Here is a 21,488-nt window from a genome sequence, read left to right as displayed (position 1 = left end):
TGGGACAGGAAGAGTTAAAGTGAGAGACAGGCAGAGAGAGGAGAGAGAGGGAAAGGGTTCATGCTCCTCTGAGGATGTTCAGGTCTGATAACAAACTCAGGAATGTCTTCTACACCGGGGTCGTGACACACACACACACACCTGCTCAGGTCGAATTTTTCTATGTGCAAAGGTTTGTGTGTGTGTGTGTGTGTGTGTGTGTGTGTGTGTGTGTGTGTGTGTGTGTGTGTGTGTGTGTGTGTGAGCAGCCCTGCCCTGAGACGGACGGAAGGACTGACGTGACTCATTGTTGACATTCCAGAGAGAGACCAAAGCATTCAGACTCCCACCCACACGTGAGCGCTAAACACACACACACACACACACACACACACACACACACACACACACACACACACACACACACACACACACACACACACACACACACACACACACACACACACACACACACAAAGCTTTCACAACATGAGCTGAAGGGGAAATCAGGCAGCAAAGACAAGACTGAAGACTGCACGACGCGGGGTCTCTGCTTACATCAGAACATTTCTTCAACTTTTTATCAAACTGATCAAGAAACTAATGAAAGAACAAAATCATGACGACACATCTCTTAATCTGCTCCAACATCTCGTCTCTGCACAACCAAAACCACGACGCAGAGTGGAGGATCACACCTTCTTGAGGATGCATTCAGCACTTCACAAACACGGCTGGTATTTAAAGTGATCGTGAAGACAAACTGAATAAAAACCTAAACAACGCTGAGTGAAAGCATCAACATCACAGAACAACAAAGACAACACCTGACTCAATCTAAGGTGCATCCGTCTCCCTGCAGAGTGAGTCTCTGAAGCCGCTTCCATCCCCCGATCGATACAGTGCATTAGCTCGTCTTTGTAAGGCTGTTCATTAAGAAGCTATTCTCCCCACTGTTATTCTTAACTGGTGTGTTAGTGTGTGTTCCTGAGATCCAGAGCATGTGCAGCTGGATTCTGTGAACGTGTGAAGATGTCTTTTTATCTCCAGTTCAGAGTTTTAAATCAAGCAGAGAACAGAAGAGTCGTGGTGTGATTCTTCCCTCTGAACTGGGACACATCTAACATGTAGAAACCAGAGCGTATCCACAGTCCTGACCGGTGAGCGGATGATTATCTGCAGAACAAACAGGTTTTATCTCTTTGAATGAGCTGTGCTGAGCCCCCCCGCTGCAGGCTGAGAGAATCTGACTCAGAGAGAAACCCTACAATCATCAATCATCCCATCAAACCCTGGAAAACACGTCAGGTAGACGTTTAACTGAACACACTGTGTGACGCTGCCACCTGGTGGGCAGCTCTGTGAAGTGCATCATCATCCTGCAGCACAGAGAGCTGGTGCAGAGAAAGTCACCGAGCACAGACGGACACAGACGTTAGTCATGGTGCAGTGTTGTGAAACTCCCTGACCCTGACAACAGACTGATCGGAAACACACAGGGACCAGGAGACACTCTCTCTCCTCTGCTCTCTGCAACAGACTCAAAAGGTCACGCTCAATTAAAGGTCCTCACAAAACGAGGGGAGTTAGCGGTGTAGAGGCTGTGATGGAGGGCGGAGCAGAGACACACAGCAGGCAAGAAGCACTACTTCAGGTGCAAACCTAATCCAGCTCCTTCCTGCACGTTTGAGCAGATGTGTTTGGATATTTTTTAGAGCGTAAGCACTAGGGGTGGGAATCGAAAACAGGATCCAACTTTGAACCGGTTCCAAATGATCAATTCCATCAGAATTGTACACTTCATATGTTATCGATTCTTCTTAACGATTCATTTCCCAGCATGACGTCACGTCACGTTGCAGTATGTTGCATTATGTCACACACTTTGCGACGCAGAACTCCTTCAACCACGAGGAAACATCAAAGTGTTTTCCTCCAGGGCCATGTCCGGACTCACGTGGCCGAAAATGAGGCACCGAGAGCGGGTAAAATACCTCCTCGATGACCCCTGGAGGAAAAGCGTTTTCCTCTCCAAATTCAAAGTCTTTTCCTCCAGGCTCCAGGGTCCACGTTCGGACTCGCACGGCCAAGAATGAGGTCAACCTATTGTTCAGTATGTTCAAGTTGAATATGTTCATGTTAAGTCTTGTGCAGACATCATTTGGGAAAAAATAAATGGTTCCTTTTGGTGCTGAAGACTGTGCAGAACTACTTTTTACCCCTCAAAAAAGAATTGATAAGGAACTGGATTGATAAGCGGAGTCGACATTGATCAAATCTTATCAATTCCCACCCCTAGTCAGCACTATAAAAAACAAGAGAACAATTACAGGACCACACAAAACGAGGAGAGTTAGCGTTGTAGAGGCTGTGATGGAGGGCAGAGCAGAGACACACAGCAGGCAAGAAGCACAACTTCAACTGAAAACCAAATCCTGCACATTTACACTTTAAAACACTCAGAAAATATGGCGCCATTGGCCTAGCGGTTTGAGTGCACGCCCCATAGACAGAGGCTGTAGTCCTCATCCCAGAGGTCACAGGTTCGACTCCCGGCCACGACCATTTGCTGCATGTGTCCTCCCTCTCTCTCTACTCCCCACTTTTCATGTCTCCTTCCAGCTTTCCTGTCTAATAAAGGCTAAACTGCCCAAAAACACAACTTAAAGAGAGAACACTCAGAAAACACAGACCCTCTCTCTCTTCCACTCCATCACAGGTTGAAAATACGACCGTAGATCGACACTATGGAACATAAAATAACACTCAATGTATCTTTTTAAGCACAAGGGTTTAAAAAGTATAAAAATGTTGACATCATTACCTCAGACTTGTTTCTGTGCTCACTGATTAACCCCAGTCTCTGCAGGAACAAAGCTCCTTCGCTCTCTCCTTCAGCCTCTCAAGGTAGAGTCTCTCATCAGAGTCTCACATCAGAGTCTCACATCAGAGTCTCACATCAGAGTCTCACATCAGAGTCTCACATCAGAGTCTCACATCAGAGTCTCACGTCAGGGTCTCACGTGTGTGCACCCGCAGGTTTGTTTCCTCGCGCTCCGTCCCGTCATGAAGCTTTATGATCTGGTCATTTTTAGCAACATGGGACAGTTTGATGAATGCAGACTGACATCATCCATGTCATGCGATGGCTCGCTTGCAACACACTTCCTCTTTCTTTTGCTGTAAATGTGTGTAATACTGTGTGCGTGTGCGTGTGTGCGTGTGCGTGTGTGTGTGTGTGTGTTTTGCTGCAGGATTTCCACCCAGCTCTGTCTCTGACTGCGTTTCTTCTTCACGGAGGTTAAAACTGGTCTTGTTTGCTGCATCAGGAAGTGAACTGCATCTTAACTCAGATGATTGTTATCTCCTGACTCTCTTGAAATGCTTCTACCAGATAAACCAGTGACACAACCGGCTGTGTGCGCCTGATTTACAGAGTCATGTCAGGCATCCAGCCGACGCGCCCACAGCCTCCAGAATCACATTAAGGAGCTGCAGGAGGAAACTCACCGGTCGCTGATATCACACTGAAACATGTAGCACCAACAAAACATGAGTCAGCGCTCTCAGTCCTCTTATATGACTCAGCAACTTTTAAAGGGCTTAACAGTTAGTCTGTTATTTCATGTCTATGAAGGGTCCTGCACCGACGTCTCTTCAATCAATCAATCTTTATTTATAAAGCGCCTAATCACAACAAATGTTATCATCAAACTCTTCCAAACAGAGCCGGTCTAGACCATACTCTGTACTCTCTGTTTAACAAAGACCCAATATCAAGACCGGATCAGATCCAGTCCCAATCCAGACTCAAAGGGTTTCATTTCAGGGTCCGGGAGGCAGACACCCTCTCTACTTTAAGAGTAGGCTTCAAACTTTCCTTTTTGATAAAGCTTATAGTTAGAGCTGGATCAGGCTTGGACCAGGTCTTAGTTATGCTGCTATAGGCTTAGACTGACACACTGGGATCCTGTCTTTCCCTCTCTCTCCTCTCTCTGCCTGTCTCTCACTTTAACTCTTCCTGTCCCATTAAAGTTACTAACCATAGACCTTTCTGGAGTCCCTGAGCTCCCTTGTCCCGTAGGTTCCTCTGGAGCTCTGCTGTAGATTCCTCTTTGGGTCTTTTCTATTCTTCTTTCTTTCTTTCTTCATTTCATTCCTTCATTCCTTCATTCTTTCTTTCTTTCTTTGTTCTTTCTTCATCCTTTATGTCTCCTTTTCTTATCCCGTCCTTTCCTTCTGTCCTTTCCTTCACCATTTATTCTCCTCTTTTCTTTCTTCTGGTCTCCCTCTCTTCTCTCTTTCTTAGACCTTTCTGGAGTCCCTGAGCTCCCTTGTCTCGTAGGTTCCTCTGGATCTCTGCTGCTGTGGACGTGCCAGACTCCAGCTGCTACAACTACTACTATCCGTCTCCCCACTATCATCTCTCTCTCTCTCTTCATCTCCCTCTATCCCTCTCTCCAACACGGTCCTGAGCAGATGTGTGTCTAACATGAGTCTGGTCCTGCTGGAGGTTTCTGCCTGTTAAAGGAAGTTTGTCCTTGCCACTGTAACTTGCTAAATGCTGCAAAGGTCTCACAAAGAAGGATACAGTAACCGCCCCGTCCTTCATGCCGTGTCGTGTGATAAACGTGAGCGATCCGTCGTTCATTAGTAAATCTGCTCTTCCGTCTTCAGATCTCTGGAAGTCCTCCTTTATAAATGTTTAACACGTTACCTCTACGTGTCTTACCCTCTGTGTGCATGTGCAGTCATTCAAGGTCAGTCGTGTTTACCCTTTCCCAGGAGATGTTGGATTATCTGAAACACTGCAGGTAATTATCCTGCAGCTCCACTCAAACCCACAGAGTGAGACGGGTGCCAGCGTGGAGCGCGGGAGGCAGCTCTGCCCTGATTGTTCAAGAGGTTTGCTCATGGCGGAGCTCTGCATTCAACACACTGTCCAAACTCTCTCCTGATCCAGCCACTGAGACGAATGTAAACAGACGCTTTCTCCTGCTCTTAATGGAGCTGTGAATGCTTTTGTGGGAATTTATTTCCTGAACAGAGAGAAAGAAATGCGGTTCATGTGGCGACACGATGGAGAGAAGTGCGAGGAAGCGAGGCGAGAGATGCTTTTATCCAGCGGGAAGGACTTCACGTGTTAACGCGGCCTAATTCAACACGACACGCAGCTGCAGTCAGATCAAACCTGTGACCTTTTGGTTACACAATAATCACTTTACATCCTGATACAGCGTCACTCTGTGTTTGTGAACCGCTGTGGGAACTCTTTCTTCCACCTTCATTAGTGTAAGCAGCATTAAGTCCATTGTGTGACACGAAATCCAATACAACAGCTTCACACCATGCTTTGGTGAAGGAAGTATCAAGAGGTCTGCTCATGCAGCTCTCCACATCCGTCTGTTTCTGTCTTTAAAGGTGTTTTTAATCAAGACCGAGACTCAAGATGTGTCTGTGAGGACAGAACTTAATGAAGAAAGACGCCTCAGTTTTATGGAAATGCTACAAATCTCTCTAAAATAAAATCCCTCTCTCTCCTCTCTCTGCCTGTCTCTTACTTTAACTCTTCCTGTCCCATTAAAGTTACTAACCATAGACCTTTCTGGAGTCCCTGACTCCCTTGTCTCGTAGGTTCCTCTGGATCTCTGCTGTAGATTCCTTTTTGGGGTCTGTTATTCATCCTTTCTTTCTTTCTTTCTTTCTTTCATTCCTTCTCCATCCTTCCTTCCTTCCTTCTTCTTCTTTCTTTCCTTCTTTCTTCCTTCCTTCCTTTCATTCTTTATTCCATCCTTCCTGCTTTCTTTCCTTTTTTCTCTTTCCTTCTTTCTTTCTTTCCTTCTTTCCCTCTTTGTACTTCCATGTTTCTTCATCCTTATGTCTCCTGTCCTTCTATCCTTTCCTTCCACATTTATTCTCCTCTTTTTCTTTCTTCTGTCTCCCTCTCTTCTCTCTTTTCTTAGACCTTTCTGGAGTCCCTGAGCTCCCTTGTCTCGTAGGTTCCTCTGGATCTCTGCTGCTGTGGACGTGGTCCAGACTCCAGCTGCTACAAACTATTACTAGCCGTCTCCCCACTATCCTCTCTCTCTCTCTCTTCATCTCCCTCTATCCCTCTCTCCAACACGGTCTCAGCAGATGTGTGTCTAACATGAGTCTGGTCCTGCTGGAGGTTCTGCCTGTTAAAGGAAGTTTGTCCTTGCCACTGTAACTTGCTAAATGCTGCAAAGTGCTCTGCTCATGGTGGATTAAGATGAGATCAGACTGAGTCCTGTCTGGAAGATGGGACTGGATCTGATCCGGTCTTGATGTTGGGTCTTTGTTTATACTAGAACATAGAGTACGGTCTAGTCCTGCTCTGTTTGGAAAGAGTCTGAGGAGAACGGTTGTTGTGATTTGGAGCGTCATTTCAGACATCCCGGCAGGAACTGAAGTTGAAGAACATGGGGCTTATTTTGGCATCACTTTTGTACGACAGGAGCAGGGAGATGTGCCGTCCATCGGTGCCGACAGTCGTAGTCTGTTCTCTTTCTTTCTCCAACATTTGATTCAGTCTGCTTTGAGTAACATTTGTCAGTCTCTTCAGGGTCCGTTGTCCTCCTAACACTCTGTAAGGTCCGTCTCGAGGTACCCTGAGATGTCTGTCTATTTATCTGAACAGATCAACGAGTCTTTTTTAAGATAACATGATGAGCTGACATCTTTCTTTGAATCAAGGACCGTTGATCTACAGTTTCTGTTGCTGCTGTCGTGTGGCCTTCTCTGTCTTTACATGATGCAGGCTCGACCGCTCCCACCGCACCCACTGCCCCTTGAACTCTGCTCCTCATATCAGAGTGTGTGTGTGTGTGTGTGTGTGTGTGTGTGTGTGTGTGTGTGTGTGTGTGTGTGTGTGTGTGTGTGTGTGTGCTGGGTACAAAAGCACACACACACACACCCACAATGTCAATTAAGCACGCCCATGCTCGACTGTGTTTGCTGAAGAGCCATTACATGAATATATAATCAAACACACACACACACACACACACACACACACACACACACACACACACACACACACACACACACAGTATCTACCTGTGCATAACAACACAAGAGCCAAGCCCATTAGTCAGTTGTCAAGGGAACAAGAAGGTGAGTCAACTTTGCCCCGCGTAATGCATGACAAAAAAAATTACTCACACTGCACTGGAAGAGCAGGTCCTCCTGAAACACACGTGCAGGAACACACCCCTCTCTCACACACACTCTCACTCACACACACACACACAACACCACACACACACCACACACACACACACACACCACACTCAGGATGAAGGAGAGTTCTGAAGAAAGAGTGAAAGGAGCCACTTTCGTCTTCTTCCTCTCTTTCCTCAGACTTCCTGTCCAGACTTCCTGTCGAACACATCCAGTAACAGTGAAGTTATGACCTCCTCCTCCTCCTCCACCTCCTCCTCCTCCTCCACCTCCTCCTCCTCCTCCTCCACCTCCACCTCCACCTCCTCCTCCTCCTCCTCCTCCTCCTCCTCCTCTTGCCCATGGAGCTGCTGCAGTGTTTCCCCACAGAGCTTACAGCAGGAAGGTGGCAACACTGCAAAACCACACCGCCAAAAGACACTTCCTGCAGACTCTGTGACAAGTCTACCTCTTAATCTGTGAATCTGTGGGTCCAGAGGGTGTCTGGATGATCTTACACCATGTAAGCACTGCTCACACCAACAAACAGAGGCCCAAAGATAACCCTGTGAGAACCTGAAACATCCAGAAGCTCAGATCGAAAACTCTGATCCGGACGTCTGACTGGGTCTTGGTATCGCCAAAGTTAAAGCATGAAAAAAATCTAGATGTCTAGGGCAGGCGTTCCCAAACTTTTCAGCCCCCCAAAATAAAAGAGCCAAAGACTCCAACTGTCCCTGCAAGTGATTTAATGGTTCTTCATTTAGCTGGTCTGCAGAAAATGACCCTACCTATATGAGCATGTGTCTGTGTTTCCTGTGCCGTTATAAATGAACCTGCTGCTACTGATGCTTACATAATTAACTGTTCACTAACCCTAAACTTAGGAGTCATCTGGAAACAAGAAAGGCAGAAAACTCATTACACTTTATATTTTCAAGGTTTTATTTCAAGTTTAGGGTTATATTTTTGTCTATATTTTTATTATAATGGGTAAAATGTAATATTATTGGATAACTTAAATAAAAAAAACATTCTGGAGAAACATCTCACGACCCCCCCATTTGTGTCTTGTGACCCCCAGGGGGTCCCAACCCACACTTCGGGAACCCCTGGTCGAAAGCCCCATTTCCACCAAGCAGTTCAGTTCGGTTTGTCTCGGTACGGCACACATTTGTGTGCGTTTCCATCGACTAAACCGGGACAGGTTACCAAACTACCGAGCCGTACCGTCCCACTTTTTGGTACCCTTCTGTTGGGGTGCCAGACGTCCTGTTCAGTTATGGATGTTATTGTTAACAGCTACAAAACAGCCACATATCCCTGATGCATGTCAACCACAACAGGATGGAAAGCGGCGCACACCTCCCTGTGTAAGTCTGGTTATAAGTTAAAGTTAAAGCTGATGTTTGGATGCATGTTGGATTACGATGTAAACTGGAACAGAAGAAGTGGATAGAAGTCCGTGTCGCGTGAGCTCCATGAGGCTGTTTACCGACACGACAAACCTGCCCGACCATTCCAGTCGACACCACGCCGAGGTTTTTGCGACCTGCGGTGAAAACTAAACCTGTAACAAACGCAGCTTCACAACTTGTTTGTCCGCATCAAGCTCTGTGCTCACACAGAAGAATAACAGAGTCTATCACCTCTCTCTCTTACTCCCCTCTGTCCCTCTTTCCAGACTCAACTCAGTCTCAGCAGATGTGTGTCTAACATGAGTCTGGTCCTGCTGAGGTTTCTGCCTGTTAAAGGAAGTTTGTCCTCGCTGCTGTAACTAGCTAAATGCTGCGAGGTGTAATGCTCATGGTGGATTAAGGTGGGGTCAGACTGAGTCTTATCCTGTCTTGGTGTTGGGTCTCTGTTCTTAATTTGACAGAGTGGTCCAGACCTGCTCTGTTTGTAAAACAGCGTCCTGAGATAACGTTTGTTTGCCGAGTCTGTGGTGATCTTCCTCTGCGAGGACTGACAGTGGATCCACGCTACGTCACCAACACGAAAATAAACAACAGAAGTCGCCGGATAAAGGACGCTGTCATCAAGTCGTCAAAGTTTGCAGTTATTGTTTTGATTACCTGTTACTTGGAGTTTAAGACAAAGGTAGACACCCACGTTAAACACGAAACAGACATGCCTGAGAAACAGCTTTTCAGCGCTCAGCTTCGATGTTTCAATCTGACACAGGATGACGATGCAGTTTTTCCCCACGTCAGGGTGAAGAGGAGGTCAACCACTTCCTCTGTTATTATTACAGTAATAATGAATATTACTGTTTCAGGCTTTCCTGTAAACAGATCATGAGATAAGGTGAGCGTGACGTACGTATAACTAAATCAGAGGAGGTCAGATGATTTCAACAGATTACACAAAGTCTCAAACCACTCATCTCCCGCCCGGCCTCAACTTTTTAAACTTTTACTCCTTTAAAGAAGCCGGATAAGAACCTCAACCTGTTCCACACAACCACCAGAGAGAACACCAACACAGGCTCAGAGTGTGGGAGACTAGAAGTGCTGCAGTTTAACACAAGAACCCACAGGCTCAGTTTGAGGTTCGGAGGTCTACGAGTGGGCAGCTTACAGAATAAATCCTGCCTTCATAATTTCACCACCCACAACGCAGCGCTAGATTCAGGATGACACCATGGTAAAGGTGAACTCTGCTGTTTCCTTTAACTGTAGATCCTTCATGTAGAAACATGTGAGGGAAACAAAACAGCTGAGGAAGAGTGAAGGAATGTGGACATCAACATTTAAACATGAGCTCCAGCTGTGTGTGTGGTCTGTTGTGTGTTTGTGGTGTAGTTTTTTGTGTGTTTGTTGTGTGTTTGTTGTGTGTTTGTTGTGTGTTTGTTGTGTGTTTGTTGTCTGTTGTGTGTTTGTTCTGTCTGTTGTGTGTATGTTGTGTGTTTGTTGTGTGTTTGTTGTGTGTTTGTTCTGTCTGTTGTGTGTTTGTTGTGTGTTTGTTGAGTGTTTGTTGTGTGTTTGTTGTGTAGTTTGTTGAGTGTTTGTTGTGTGTTTGTGTGTGTTGGTTTGTGTTTGTTGTGTGTTTGTTGGAGTGTTTGTTGTGTGTTGTGGTGTAGTTTGTTTGAGTGTTTGTTGTGTGTTTTGTGTGTGTTGGTTGTGTGTTTGTTTTGTGTTTGTGGTGTAGTTGTTGAGTGTTTGTTGGGGTGTTGTGGTTGTGTGTTGGTGTTTGTTTTGTGTTTGTGGTGTGTTTCTTGTGTGTTTGTTGAGTGTTGGTGTGTGTTTGTGGTGTGTTTGTGTGTGTTTGTTGTGTTTGTTGTGTGTTTGGTGTGTGTTGTTGTGTGTTTTGGGTGTAGTTTGTTGGGTGTTTGTTGTTGTTTGTGGTGTAGTTTGTTGAGTGTTTGTGGTGTGTTTGTGGGTAGTTTGTTGAGTGGTTTGTTGTGTGTTTGTTGTGTGTTGGTGTGTGTTTGTTTTGTGTTTGTGGTGTAGTTGTTGAGTGGTTTGTTGGGTGTTTGGTGAGTGTTTGTTGTGTGTTTGTTGAGTGTTTGTTGTGTGTTTGTTGAGTGTTTGTTGTGTGTTTGTGGTGTAGTTTGTTGAGTGTTTGTTGTGTGTTTGTGGTGTGTTTGTGGTGTAGTTTGTTGAGTGTTTGTTGGTGTGTTTGTTGTGTGTTGGTTGTGTGTTTGTTTGTGTTGTGGTGTAGTTTGTGTGAGTGTTTGTTGTGTGTTTGTTTGTGTTGTTTGTGTTGTTTGTTTTGTGTGTGTGGTGTAGTTTGTTGAGTGTTTGTTGTGTGTTTGTGGTGTAGTTTGTTGAGTGTTTGTGGTGTGTTTGTGGTGTAGTTTGTTGAGTGTTTGTTGTGTGTTTGTTGAGTGTTTGTTGTGTGTTTGTAGTGTAGTTTGTGGTGTGTTTGTTGTGTGTTTGTTGTGTGTTGGTTGTGTGTTTGTGGTGTAGTTTGTTGTGTTTGTTGAGTGTTTTGGTGTGTTTGTGGTGTAGTTTGTTGTGTGTGTGTGTGTGTGTGTGTGTCTGTGGTGTAGTTTGTTGAGTGTTTGTTGTGTGTTTGTGGAGGAGTGTTTGTGTGTGTTTGTTGTGTTTGTGGTGTAGTTTGTTGAGTTTTTGTTGTGTGTTTGTTGTGTGTTGGTTGTGTGTTTGTTGAGTGTTTGTTGTGTGTTTGTTGAGTGTTTGTTGTGTGTTTGTTGTGTGTTTGTTGTGTGTTGGTTGTGTGTTTGTTGTGTGTTTGTTGTGTGTTTGTTGAGTGTTTGTTGTGTGTTTGTTGTGTGTTTGTGGTGTAGTTTGTTGAGTGTTTGTTGTGTGTTTGTGGTGTGTTTGTGGTGTAGTTTGTTGAGTGTTTGTTGTGTGTTGGTTGTGTGTTGGTTGTGTAGTTTGTTGAGTGTTTGTTGTGTTTTTGTTGTGTGTTGTAGTGTAGTTTGTTGAGTGTTTGTTGAGTGTTTTTGTTGTGTTTGTTGTGTGTTTGTTGTGTGTTGGTTGTGTGTTTGTTGTGTGTTTGTGGTGTGTTTGTGGTGTAGTTTGTTGAGTGTTTATTGTGGTTTGTTGTGGTGTTGTTGTGTGTTTGTGGTGTAGTTTGTTGAGTGTTTGTTGTGTGTTTGTTGTGTGTTGGTTGTGTGTTTGTGGTGTAGTTTGTTGAGTGTTTGTTGTGTGTTTGTTGTGTGTTGGTTGTGTGTTGGTTGTGTAGTTTGTTGAGTGTTTGTTGTGTGTTTGTTGTGTGTGGTTGTGTTTGTGGTGTGTTTGTGGTGTAGTTTGTTGAGTGTTTGTTGTGTGTTTGTGGAGGAGTGTACTCTGTGATGAAGTGTGTGATTTGGAGGAAGTGGTTTGTTTAACTGCTCTCAGCAGAGGAGTGTAAAAAAGGAAGGATCGAGCTGTGGCAGGCCGGCGGAGTGACACACAGCTCGATCAGGTCTGACCCGTTCCTCCTCCTCCTCAGGAAACTCCGCGGAGCCGCCTCCGGGTCCAGGGTTTGGCTCCGTGGATCATCTGATGATCTAACCCACCAACACCTGCACCTGCACGCGCGCAACACATGGCTGCTGTGACACTGCAGTCCAGCCTGCAGCAGCTCCACCACCAGCAGCTCCACCAGCAGCAGCAGCAGGATGCTGAGCGACCACTGCAGAGGACGGATCCTTCACATGCCAAAAGAAACCGCACTGACACCAGCGTCACCGCCGCTCCTCACTGAACCACTGCGGCGAGAATTACGCACCAAACTTTACGCACGAACCCAATTACCACTAATTACGCATTCAGGCACGCGCGCTGCCACAACACAGCAAACTTTATCACACAGTACCGGTCAATCTCCGGAACCACTCACCACAGGGAGACAACGCTGCTACACATTAACAGGACGTTTGATGGTTCCTCTTACTCCTGATGGTTCCTCTTACCTCCTGATGGTTCTCTTACCTCCTGATGTGATGTGGAGCGACAGCAGCTGCTGCTCTGAGTGACGGAGGCGCGGTGAACAGGTGACCAAAACCAACTGGATTGTGAAAACACAAGTAATGATTAACAACAGGACTTCCGGTGATGTTGCTTTCAAAATAAGACTTGCATTTTAGAGAGTATAGTCTAGAATTGAAGAGTAGTTTGTTTTGATTGTGAGTTCTGGGCTTGAGGAAATGTAGAAAAGTCCCTTAAAAACAAAACAAATATTTTAGAATAGAGACTAATGCACACCAACAACAATAAAATAAGTGTATTAAAAATAAATTAAAAGCATCAAATTAACATAAAAATATAAATAGTTAAATAAAAATTAATAAGAAGGGTAGGAATAAGAGTTGAATATAAAATAAAGGCTAAAAGTATCAATATAACTGAGTAGATAAATAATAAATAAATAAATAAATAAACAACATTAAATAAATATAAAACATTATGTAATAAAATTGTTAAACCCTGTATAAAAGCCAAACTGAATAGATAAGTTTTCAGGTTCTGTTTAAAAGTCTTAATGTCTCCAGCTCCTCTCAGATTACTCTTTACCTTATGAATGAGGGGCCTACATTTTATTTATTTTTTAGTCATGGTATATTTATTGAATTTTCCATACAGACAAAGATCAAATTCAACAAAGACAATACAGAAATAACAAATAGAAAACCAGACAAAATTAGATACACTGGCTTCCAGTCACAGGGACAGCCAAGGGAAAAATAATATTGGAATACAGAAGCAAAATAATGACAATAACAATTAAGAGGAAATATATAAATTAATAACATAAAAATAAATTTAAAAAGTGCACCAGATCACAGAGTTGGTGTTTTTACAGAGCCATACCCCTTTTCATCCATCGAGCCGGCACAGTCAATCGCTCCACGTAGGAAATAAAGGATGCCATACTGTATCAACGTCCCAGTTGATCCTCGTAGTGTGAATCCTATCTTCTCTTTTTGAGAAAATACAAGACATCATAAATCCACCTGCCGAAAGTAGGAGGACGGTCACGTCTTTCCAATTCAAAAGAATGAGACGCCTCACGAGAAGGGCTGAGTAGGCTAAACGACTCAACTAGTCAGAGGGGAGTTCCCCCGACAGCACCCCAAAAAAGAACCCAGAAGAGGACACGGTGTGATAGTTTGACCTGTAAGCTATGAGTATACATCAAATTTGCAGACCAGAATGTTTTGAGGTTTGGACCAAAAGGTGTGAATAAGACTGGCTGGGGCTTGTTTGCATCTGTCACATGTAGGCTAACACCAGGAAGATTCTGGAAAACTTGACCTTTGACATATGGAGGCGGTGAACAATCTTAAACTGAATAAGGCCGTGCCTCGCACAAATGGATGTTGAGTGAATGAGGGCCTACACTTAATGTGACCTTCAATATCTGCACCACACTACTTCATATTTGCAGGTATATAATATGTGTGATAATTTATTTTCTTACCTATTAATCTGTTGAGATTAAAACTCCTTTTAAGCTGCTGTGAGGAACTTCTGGTTGTATCGATTCTGGCGCCCCCTTGTGGACAAAGTGATACCTCTTATCTCTTCTCCTGCAAATACAAAATTAATGTCTTCAGACAATAACCTCATCCTGTTGTCTTTTACCATTTATCTTCATCACACAATGTGATTATTTGCCATGAAAACAGCCAAAAAAAAGGGTGTCTCTAGAGCGAGATCTCAATCATCTGTTCTGACACCTACCCCTCAGAACAGTTTCAGGCATTAAAAATGACAACAGAGGTGGTATCGGTGTTGTTGTGGATGGTCTTGTTTGCTTTAGAGGGTCCATAAAGATGCATCAGTATCAGTTTCAGTCTGTTTCTCAGCCAGTTTAAAACTCCTCATAGTGCCTTTAAGACAGGCAGCAGCATGGCGTGCACTGAGCAGCCATTCATACAACTTAAAAAGCATCAAACAGACACATGAAATAGAGAATAATACACAGATATTTCTCAAAATTGTAAGTATTAGATCAGACTTGATCAGCAGGATGTCTCCAGATTATTTAACACCACTTTGAAATCATGCAGAGGCAAAACTGAGTTCAGGGCCTCCATGGTGCTCCGGTGTGGCAAACATGCAACATCATCATAGTCTAGCTCAGACAGAAAAGCAATAGATATTAACACACGATTTGGAGGATTAGAAATCCGCATAATTAAGCAACATGTTGAAACAAAACAAACTAGGGCTTTTATTTGAAGGATGTATCGCCTACTTCCGGGTGCACTCCCTTTCTGTCCTCTGCCTTGACTGATCTGATCACAATAGCAGCTTCCTCTGATAAACCACGCCTGGAAACCTCTGGTTCTTCACAGAGGAAGAACATCATTAACCTGCAGTCTGATTCATAGAGATGTGTTTTCATATTTATTAAAGAAATCATTAAAATTAAGAACTTAACATGACAGGAGAGGAGAGTAAACTCTGAACCTGCTCAGAAACTTTAAGCCCCTGCAGGAAAAGTTACATCCTGATAAATGGAATCCACACATGAAGAAGGAGAGCTGCATACATTTTTGTTTCTCTGCAGAGCTGCACCAGCTGCAGCATATAATCAATGTGTCAGGATGTAAGTGTTTATGTGGGAGAGAGAGAGAGAGAGAGAGAGAGAGAGAGAGAGAGAGAGAGAGAGAGAGAGAGGAGAGAGAGGAAGAGGAAGAGGAAGAGTGGGAGGAAGGAGGTGAGTGTGGAGGCAGTGCAGGGTTTCAGACCTGCTCCATCATCCTGAGCCTGATTCTGTTTCAGTTTACTAACCTGAGGACTGTGGGTGTCCATCAGCCTCCAACTCTTCAACCTACAATTGGAGTTTAGATGAGCTGCAGGGAGGAAAGCTACGGAGGCCCGGAGGAGCAAATGAGCAAAAAGAATCTGGTGGTCTGTTTATGACGCTGAATCTGAAGAGTCCTCTTTTCTTTGTGCATCATGTTACTACAAACCAGATACTTTGAAATGTAGAATCTGTGCTCAGGGATCTTGGTATGAAGTGTTCTGGTCTGAGTTGCATCGACTGGTTTCAGGTATCAGCAGGCTTTGGTGTCTACAGTCCCTACGGAGAGCAAAAGCAGGAGGAACACAATCCAGCATAAAGATTTAAGGATTTCTTTCTCTCTATAAACAGATATCTAACAATCTGTTCTACATCAAACATTTACATGAGACACAAACTACTTGATGCTGTGTCACTAAAGACAATCAGCGCTTAGATTTCCTGACTTCCCTGAACGCAGCATCAGAAATGATGGATCCCACCTCCATTCACCAAACAAACATTGTAGACGTAGTTTTTCTTCTCCTCTTGAGGACAGACCTGACAAAGCTTTTACTTTCAGCTACAACTAAAACCCTGTAATTACAGATCCTTGAATCAGAGACATGTTGGATCTGGATCTCAGGGTCTGGGTTTAGTCTGAGAAGGTTCTGGTCTCTGTCTGTAGTCTGAGTAGTATCCACCAATCAGGTGTCAGCAGGAGAAACAGTCTGTATGGAGAGCAACAGCAGGTGTTCTAGAATTCTGACATCAAAGACAGAATTCTGGAATTCTGTCTTTGATGATGTCAGAATTCTGTCTTTGATGATGTCAGAATTCTGTCTTTGATGATGTCAGAATTCTGTCTTTGATGATGTCAGAATTCTGAGAACAAATGGAACATTCCATGAAGAAGGTCAGAGCTAAAGAAACATCAGTGTCTCTAATCCTCTTTCATAGACCTCCATTCAACAAACAAACATTGTAGACGTAGTTTTCTTCTCCTCTTGAGGACAGACCTGACAAAGCTTGACTTTGGACTAATCTGCATCATGATGTTGTTATTTCAGGAAACTGAAGACCCGTTAATTACAAGAACATCAGTTTCTGTTTCAGGTTCATACTGCTGAAGGAAGCCAGAGGGAAGCCTCTGTGGAACTGTTTACAGTGAAACTGAGACTCCATACTTCTTCAACAGACCATGCACGCTTCTTGTTGGACCATATAAGCTTAATTCTAACCAGACTGAAACAGGCTTGATAAACTTCAGTGTGTGCGGGTAATGGTTCTGAAGACAGACAGAAACACACACACACACACACACACACACACACACACACACACACAAGCACGCACACACACTAAGATTATTTTATTTGAGCCACATCAGCAGCTTCCTCCCTGATATACAGCTGCCATTAAACCTCTCTGCTATCTTACATTTAAACACACACTGCTGCGCTCTCTGTCACAAACACACACACACACACACACACACACACACACACACACACACACACTACATCACACAACCACACACACGGAGACGATCAGCGAACCCTGGGAAGGCATATTCTGAGAGAAAGAGAAAAGAGAGAGAGAGAGAAGAGAGAGAGAGAGAGAGATAGAGCTAGAGAGAGAGAGGAGAGAGGCACCAGCCCAACGGAGAAACAACACTGGTATCATAGCGAGTTATGCAAACATTAACGGAGGCAGTACGTCTATTTACTCCTGCTCGAGCCGGTCAGCCTTTGCTTTAAAGAAGATGGGCGTGAAACTTTGAAGTCCTTTGAAAAATGAACATCCTGTGGCTCATTACATTTTCAGTCGTTGCTGTGACTGATAAGAACAGTGAAAATATGCAAACACTGGATTTACTACGACAGATAGGTCGTCTGTTTGCTAAACACTAGAAGAACGATGTATGCAACTTAAGTTCATATACATCAAGATCAGGTGAGAACATGAATACAAATATTGGATTGGCTTTTTATTTGACACCTGTTATCACTTTTATGATGTGTGTACACTTGAACTAGGATGTACATACAGGTGCCTGGTTGTTATATGGTATTCCCGCCAGATGGTGGCTACAGAGCGTCTTAAAGCTGTTCGCTAACCGCATTAATTAACAGAAGAAGAAGAATGATAACTTTATTAACCCTCAAAGAGACCGGCTGCTACTTGTTCTTAAATGTTTGATCACTTTTGAACCGCTTTATCCTATCAACAAGCTTTAAAAACTCAGTTGCAGCGGACATTCTCAGCTGTCCTTTGATACCACATTTGTCTCATTCAGCATATTCAAAATAAATTCATGAGAGTCTGGCACCCCCAAAGATGGTCTAGGTCTTTAAGGGTTAAATAGCAAAAGAAGAAGAAAACATGAACGACAGGAGCTGCAATTTTCTCACAGACTGTCTAAGATATGGACGTAGTATCCGTGACGTCACCCATCTGTTTCTGAAGCGCTGTTTTGAGGCCAATCGGCGGCGGCAGCCATATTGCTGCTGTCGATCGATTGTGCGTAAAGGGGCGGAGTTTGAGCCTCCTCGCCAACAGCTAGTGTTCCCGCCTGTCAATCAAGTCAGCTGTGCCTCTCATTGGAAGACTTGTGATCTCAATATCTTTGAAATTGCTGTGTTAGAAAAAAAAATCACCCTGGATGAGCTATCCAGACTACACTCGTCTTTTGAACCAGGCTGTAAACATGTTTATGTCTGCTGTAAAGATCGGCTTCTTTGAATTGGTGTGTATGTGGTTTCCTGTACTTCCAGAGCCAGCCTCAAGCGGATCCTTGATGAACTGCAGTTTATAACGCTTCCATATGGGCTTCATATTTTCAGACCGGAGGTTGCCGCTTGGATTTTCTCCATTTCTGAATCTCACACTACTACACACGTGTTTCCAGAGACTGAACATGGCTGTAAAATGTAAACACACACGCCATGCCGCTGTCAGTGCTCGCTACTAGCAGCACCTCGTCCTGCTGCTGGTTAACGCCAATAATCGTCGAATAGATGCCAATGATTATCCCTAATTCTCACTTCTCCTTCTTCCCCTGCAGCAGTAACGTTCAATGACATGTGTATTGTGGGATTATTTGACTTCAGTTGTATTCACACATGCACAAAGCTCCCCAAAATGTTCCTAAATTCTCCGGGTTAGCTGATGTGAGAACGCACTGAGAACTCTGTTTGTACCTTGTGACCGTGTAAATCCCAGAGGAGCGACATGCAACAGGAAGGAGACGAGAACAGCAAAGACGCCTGCACATTCAACCATGCAGAAATAAACATAATGACGTGATATAAATGCAAAAACTGTCATTGAAGTGTTCACATTTCAGGAGTGCATGTGTGAAAGAGTCTTCACTCTGAACCTGCACGTGTGTGTGTGAGGGAGAAGCTGAGAGGTCGGTCGTTTGTCTCTATGTGACAGCTCTGAGAGCGACTAGTGACCAGTGACCAGCATGTGCTCCACCTCTCCACCAATGGCAGCAACGCCTGCAACAACAGGCGGTATAGGTGGTGTAAATAATGCATGGAGGAGTGGTTCTTCGTTTGTACTCGAAGATATTGATTTTTCAGGAAATATCTGCAACAGAAATCTGCAATTTTTAAAAAATATAATAATTTGTGGATAAAAACGACGCTGCATTTAGAAAGAAAAAAGTCATTATAGATTGAAACTCTTTTTTAAAAATGATCTTTGTTGTTTTGTAAATTATGAATTGCATGTTATCCTTAAGTCCTTGCATTATGCATGTGGTGGACGTTTTGCAGGACAGATAGGGATTAATCATGTTGTTCCTTCAGCTCACTCTTAACATAAAAATTTCATCACTGTCAAGATGCAAACGGCTGCAGGATGCTGAGTGTTCCTGCTCGCTCTTGTTCCACAGTGATGTTAAGAAAGAAGATTTCCAGACTCTGTGATCTGAAACTGCGATTAATAAAACTAATAGTTATTCAAACTGACCGTAATCCTCCTCCAGGTGATTACAGCTGTTAACATAAGCAAGCATCCAGGCAACTGTGGAGAGAAGCTTGAGCAATACTCAGCTCATTTATCTCTTCATTAAACTCTTACTGCGGAGGATGAGTTTCCTGGGAAATTCTGAGAGGAGCATAAATCAGATTATCTGCATGATGGAAAATAAAAGATATCTGGAATACAGTATGTTTCAGTACCAGACTAAGATCACAACACCAGTGTGTGAAAATGCTCAAGTAATGAGTCCTGCATTTAAGATCTAACATCAGTAACCGATCAAAGAGGACCTAAAGTAAAAAAAAAAAAATGTTACTGTATTTATAATTTGGGTTTATACTATGAATATGCTGAATAACTTGTAACTCGTAAATTAAATATGGTGTACAGAAAATATTGAATTTTGGCTTTCAAAGTGGGATGGATAACAATAAGCATAAATTGTGAAATTATTTGAATATTATACAATAAAAATCCACTTGTATGAAAGATGATAAGGGCCACTGATAAAAAGGAAAAAATGGGACGGCAAGTGACTAAAAAAAAAAAATGCAGATGTTATTTTATTAATTTTTTTATCTCAAATTTAATCTCAAATTTCTGAAGAAAAAAAATCAAGATTAAACAGATATGTAGAGTTATGACAATTGTGTTTTTAGAGCTGTCCCCAACCCTCTTTGTAACAGGCTGATGCTTACATTTTGTTTTGTTTGTTTTGTTTTGTTTTGTTTTGTTTGTTCTCTTTTTGCATGACTGTATGACTTTGTGCTGTAAAATTTACCACTATTATCATTGTCAGCATTACAGCATCTTTCTTTTATTCATATGTACTTATTTATTTGTTTTACGTCCTTCATGTGTGTCTTGTTATTTATATATGTGTCTCTGGCTACAAACCAATGAAAACAAAGTGAAAAAATAACAATAAAAACAAAGTAATTTGCTGGCCTACTCCCAATAAAAATTGTCAGTGACCGTTATCATCCTCCGTACACTTTGCAACAAGACTGGTCATTTTTTAGCTAAGCTTATTCAGATGAACTGAGGAAAATCAGACTAACCATGGTAAAAAACAAACAAACAAACAAAAAATACAAAAACTTATTATTATTAAAAAATAAATAAGTAGCTAAGTGTTAGTTAAAGATTATATCATCAGACTATATTACAGACAAGTTCAATACCCCACTAAGCTGAATGCAGCTCTATAAAAGATAAGTCATACCCATATAAAACTAATACCATTGCTTAAAGTGAAGTTCTGATTTACTAACAATTATTATTATTAACTCTCACTTTTTAAGCAATAAATGGACTGGCCCCTGAGTACCTAAGTGAATGCCTTAAAATGTATGTCCCCAACTGCTGCCTGAGATCCTCCGGCAGGTCCCTCTTGGAACTCCCAAGGGCGAAGTTAAAAACCAGAGGTGACCGGGTCTTTGCGGTCAGGGCCCCGTCACTCTGGAATGACCTGCCGGAGGAGATCAGGCAAGCCACATTCGTGTCCTCTTTTAAATCTCTTTTAAAAAAACATTTTTTTAAACATGCTTTTATTTCTTAACTCATCACTGACTTTTTCATTTCTGCATGGTTTTTATTATTGTTTTTACTTAACTCATTCTAGCTCTCCTTACCTTTGTCATGTGCTTTAGTGTTTTCACTCGCTATGTCTTGCACTTTGTAAACATGTTTTTAAAAGGTGCTATATAAATACAATGTATTATTATTATTATAATTATTATGATTATTATTATGATTATTATTATTATTATTGTTGTTGGGTTGTTTTTCTGTTTACAGCTGCCAATGTGTTGTGGTTTGTTTGTTTGTTTGTTTGTTTGTCTGTAAAATCAGTAATGTTTGGATGTCCTGTATGCTTTTTCACAATAAAATGAGCAATTAAAAAAAAAAAAAAATCATCTGTGTATAAATATGATCAAATCTATGAGTCAAGATAACTATTTACTCTTTGATTTTTTGACTTATTCCAATCTGTAAGAACGCTTTGCCTTACTCTGATCAAAAACCACCTTTAAAATCCACATCAGTAAGCTGTTCATATAATTATGACATGAAAACAGAAAAAATGTTTAATAAATGTAAACAGATATCCATGTGTTGGAGCTCCTGCCCGCAGCCGTCGGTGGTCGTTGATG

General features: G+C 42.8%; 1 protein-coding gene across 3 annotated transcripts in view; it reads right to left on the bottom strand.

The window, feature by feature from the left end:
• pld1b (phospholipase D1b) overlaps positions 1–12,604 on the bottom strand; it is a 46,796-nt gene extending 34,192 nt beyond the window's left edge. Inside the window, exon 1 of one of the 3 annotated variants that reach the window (XM_034706831.1) lies at positions 12,540–12,604. The gene's annotated coding sequence lies outside the window, so the exon portion shown is untranslated. Of the gene's footprint in view, positions 1–12,502 lie in introns of all 3 variants that reach the window. The other 2 variants (XM_034706829.1, XM_034706830.1) reach the window with 2 other exon arrangements.
• Between the last annotated feature and the right edge of the window lie 8,884 nt (positions 12,605–21,488).

The sequence above is a fragment of the Notolabrus celidotus genome, chromosome 17, assembly GCF_009762535.1.
Source record: "Notolabrus celidotus isolate fNotCel1 chromosome 17, fNotCel1.pri, whole genome shotgun sequence".
NCBI lineage: Eukaryota > Metazoa > Chordata > Actinopteri > Labriformes > Labridae > Notolabrus > Notolabrus celidotus.
This window is presented reverse-complemented; position numbering and strand designations above follow the sequence as displayed.